This window comes from Myotis brandtii, unplaced genomic scaffold (assembly GCF_000412655.1).
Source record: "Myotis brandtii unplaced genomic scaffold, ASM41265v1 scaffold325, whole genome shotgun sequence".
Taxonomy (NCBI): Eukaryota; Metazoa; Chordata; class Mammalia; order Chiroptera; family Vespertilionidae; genus Myotis; species Myotis brandtii.
The window spans coordinates 992124-996707 of NW_005362486.1; the positions used below are offsets into that span (position 1 = coordinate 992124).

Below are 4584 nucleotides of genomic sequence, written 5' to 3' on the forward strand. Positions count from 1 at the left end.
TCCGGTGGCTTGGTTTTCTGAGACTCAGGAGCTGCTCTCAAGACTCGATCTGCCTTTGAGTCCTCCAGCCCGCACACCACAAGGACACACGTGTGTCCTGGAAACTGCTGATGGCCCCTCAGAGGTGCAGTTGGAGACCCCAGACGTTCTGGATGGGCCGCTGATGGCCTCCGGCTGGGAGGGCGCACATCTTCCCGTGAACTTGCGCGCTGCGGTTCTTCCATTAGCGGGGCCCGGGTCTAACCAAGGGGCAAAGGTGGCGCGTGACTCCACGCCGCCGCCCTGGCCTCCCATCCGGGGGTGGCGGAGGGGAGCCTGAAGGGCCCAGCCGAGCGAGGAGGGGCGTTCCGCCCTGTCTCTCTGTCAAAAATAAAATAATAATAATAATGTTTAAGATGAAAAGCTCATTATGGCTGGAGGGTGAAAGTAACATTTTCATTCTAAAGTCTCTGTGAGGCACCGAGACATCTTCCCATAGAAAATGATGAACTTGCACATCCGGGAGTACAGACTCTTTAATCAAAGCCTTTAAGAAGATCAAACCTAATCATGAGATGTTAAAAAAATACACAAAAGCAGATAAAAGGAGGTTTTGGCTGCATGACCAGAATCGGAAAATCTGAAAAGAGCCTTTTAGTTTCTTCCACAACAAGGGGGAAACATATTTTTTTTCTCGCTCAGCAATCCAATTTATTCACTACAGTGGGTCTGAGATGGGACCGAAATAGCTCGGCCACTCAGACAGCCCGGCAAGCAAGAGAGCTCGCACCAGGCTCTTGTCTTCCACGTGGTTTGTCATCGACTGGCCCCCTTTTACTCCAGTTCATTTTAAATGTGTTTTATTTTAAAGAGAGAGAGATCGTAGAGACATTCCAGAAGGTGTGAGAGAGGAGACACCATGAGAAGAATAACCGAGGGCTGAGGAGGACATGAGCCCCTCTTGCAGCCCCTGGAGAGACCTTGGCCTTCAGCTCCTCACCCCGAAGACCAGGCCAGGCCTCGCCTCTCAGAGGGGCCCATGTGGACAGTGGGACGTGAAGGCACAGGAAAGCCTGTGAGAAAACAGGGTGGAACCAACACCCTGAGGACAAGACCCAGTGTTTAGGGTAGACCCAAGTTTAGTGCAAGGACATGAGCGTTTGTGACTATCATGAATGTGTCAGGGTGATGGAAGGCCGTCAGTACAATGAGACGTGGTGGGGACAGTGCATAATGGGGGCACATTAGCACCAATGGCTACCACTGAGCATTTACCATGTGCCACGCGTGAGCCAAGCACTTTCATACATTATGTCTAGTTCTCTCAACACCCTCTCAAAATAGACACTCTCTAACCTCATTTAGCCCAGAAAGATTAAGCCACTTGATCTAAGTCGAAGCTAGAAAACTCAAGACCTGAAATCCACCTCGGATCTGCACACTTACAAAGCTCTTTTACTTCCTGAGTAAGGCCCAACGCTTCTCAAATCGAAGACCTATTTGTATAGTCAAAAGAAAATTCTAGAGATTTTCCAGAGAGAGGTGTGCCCTTTCGTGCCTGGGTCTGTAGACAGTACCCGGTGTTCGGTTATCTTCAGGGGCCCCCAGCAATTCCTTGAAAGCTCCAGAGGCTGTCATGTCTCATCACAAAAAAACTCACCATCAAAACTATCCTTAGAAAAGCAAGCAAGTGATGGGCAAGGCTTCACACGTTCTCACTGCCCTTTGGAAAAGGGAAGGGGCCACCCAGCTACTGGACTCGAAGAGGTAGCAGCCACCTCCATCCCTCCTGGCAGCCCCTCAAGCTTCCTCCCCTTTTGTAATACCTTCTTCCTCCAGCACATTTACCAAATGACTGCTGTTCTGCTGTTTGCTCTCCAGGCAACCTTGACTAAGACAGCCACTGCTGTTTAATCAGATTTCTCCTATAAGAAGAGCATTGGGTAATTTCCCAGGCCCCTCATAATCTGCTCGAAATGGGTCTAGTTTGCTGGAGGGCAAACACATAAAACACACACACACACATGCACACACACGCACACAATACGAGGAGATATCAGTGCCTATAAGGAATGTATATACAAGCACACATACACATATATGATAAATATTGTTCATATTATAAATACTAAAAATGTGCAGATGTACTAAGAGAATGGGACAACATAGAGGAATGGTAGCCACATGAAGTTATTTAAAGAAGTTTTACTTCTGGGGAAAAATGAGCTGTGAGCAGATTTTGAACGGAGGAGAGAGAAATAAAACAAATGCCCCCCACAATGAGAAGTAATCATTAAGTAGTAAGTAATGAATTGGGAAAAATATAGAACGTGAGTTTTGATTACGTTTACAATTTAGCCGAGGACAAATAAATAGTCCTCATTAACAAAAGAGAAACTAAAACAATGCAAGGTTTCCTATAGATGTACTGCTACGTTTTTCTCTCTCCGTGACCTTTTTCTTTCCCACCACCTCCCCGGGGAAGGCCTACTGGAGCGGGAAGGAGAAGACCCCAGGACAAAGTCTGAACTTCTGCCCTCCTTGGCTCCCTGTCCTGGCTTCTTCCGAGCCCAGCAACAGACACAGGCAGAACACACGTCTCTGACTCAACCTTGCTTTGCAAGTTGTACATATGCTGACTCCTTCTTGAAAAAGGACAAAAGGTGAATGTAAGAGATGGCATCGGCTCTGCATGGGCCTGTCTCTCTCTTGCTCAAACCTGCCACCTCTGAGGAAGGGAATGAAAACGTTGCAAGGAGATTTGGGATGGAAGGGAGGATGCTGGTGTGGCTCTGCATTTTGTGAGCAGCGAGCCTGTCCCTGCTGCCTGGGCTCCAGGAAGGGTATGGAGTTCTGTGGCTTTGGGAGAGCGATTCTCACTCTCCTGAGAACCACTCTTACCCAAGAGCTCACAGGCTGTAAAACGCTCACCAGAAAGCCTCCCACATCACAAGTACATAATCAAGGGCACATAGAGATTATGGGTGAAAGTCCCCTGGGAAGCCATGGGGTCCCTGGTGACTGGATAGGAGCTCTGGATACTAATATATGTCAACAGTTGTTATGTCCACGGTGCTTCTTGCTGCTTCCTTATCTTGGTAGCTGGTCCTGGTTTGGGGAGAGAAGACTACCCAGGTTTACTGAACACCCCTCTGCGTGAAACGCTTCCACACTCATGATCTCACTTAGTCCTTACTGCAAGCCTTCGGGGTAGACAGTATTATTATCATCCTTCCTTCATCGAGGAGGACACTTCCTGGCCTAAAATCGAACAGCCAAGAGGGGTTCGACTCAAGGGCAGATCAGTCTGATGCACACCCCAGACTTTTCACACAGCCTGCCGAAAAGACAAGTACACTGGTCCTGGGGCCCAAGTCACATGAGGAGCCAGATCTCGCGGTCTTTGGAGAGCACTCTGGCACAGGGATTCCCGACGTGCATCAGGCATAGGCTGAATCCTGTTGTGGAAGCAGATCTGGCTTTGGAGAGCACTCTGGCACAGGGATGTCCCGACATGCATCGGGCATAGGCTGAATCCTGTTGTGGAAGCAGATCTGGCTCCTGAGCAGAAGGTGTCGGCAGAGTGTTGAGCTGTCTCCAGCCGTGTCCTGGGCACACTGCAGCACCCTGTTTGGTCACACTGATGGCCTCCTGGCCAGAGACCCAGTTCCTTTTGCCTTCAGCAAAACCCTGAAGCAGGAACTTGGTGTCTCTCTGCGCCCGTCTCACTGTCCTCTCGTTCCCTACAGTTCTCCCTCCTTGCCATTCCTTTAAAGCTACATTCCCAGGAAAATGTTCACCTTTGTTCTTTTCACCAGTGTTTTGTTTTGTTAGAGGTCCATGACCTTTGCTTTGCTCTCCTCCTAACCTTGGATCTTTTTTCATCCTTCTCATTCTCAGCCCTTTTCTTTTCTGCAATATTCCCTGACTTCTTGTTCTAATTTCCATTTGTTTTTCTCTCCTGAGAGAGCAAAGAGAACAAAAGAATGAGAATGGGAGAGATCCTTTGCACGTCTCTGAATGCTTCATTATTTGATTTTTTTTTCATTACATTGTTTGAATGAGCTTCCTAAGATCTATGGTAACCAGCTACCCCATTTGTGTCAAATGTTCTTTTGATATGTTGACACTGTCCAAATAAGCATTTCAGGAACTTTTCATTCCCCTTTCTCTATTTCACAAGTCTGATGGTGGGTATCCAGCTTAGGAGAAGAGAAAAGAAAAGAGAGAAAAGGTTTGTGGGAAGGCCGGACATGACGAGAAAGTCCTGCCTATTCTCTGGGCAGCTCGGGCCTTTTATTCCTGTGGGAGTGGGGAGAGGGCAGCGAAGAAGTTCAGAGAATGTCGCCCACTTTGGCCTATTGATTATTTTGAGTTGAAGGCACTTGAGAAACAGCAGGTGCCAGAAGGGCTCTCTGCCCTCGGTCTTTCTCCCTGAAAGCAGGACGGGAAATTTCCCAGGGCGGAGGGGTGCTCCCTGGGCCAGGAAGAGAAGAGGCTGGGAGTTGATGCTGAGATGAATCGGTACAAGCTGAAATAACCCTGATCTCCCATGAGTTTCCCCATGTGTGTCCTGGTCACTGTCCCACAATTTGCCACCCCTAC

At 48.5% G+C, this 4584-nt stretch overlaps 1 long non-coding RNA gene across 1 annotated transcript; it reads right to left on the bottom strand.

The window, feature by feature from the left end:
- Positions 1-436: 436 nt before the first annotated feature.
- Positions 437-4360, bottom strand: LOC106726863. The gene is made up of 3 exons (XR_001362988.1): positions 4332-4360; positions 2699-2705; positions 437-447 (listed from the first exon to the last, which is right to left on the bottom strand). It is a non-coding gene; the product is annotated as an uncharacterized LOC106726863 (long non-coding RNA).
- Positions 4361-4584: the final 224 nt, after the last annotated feature.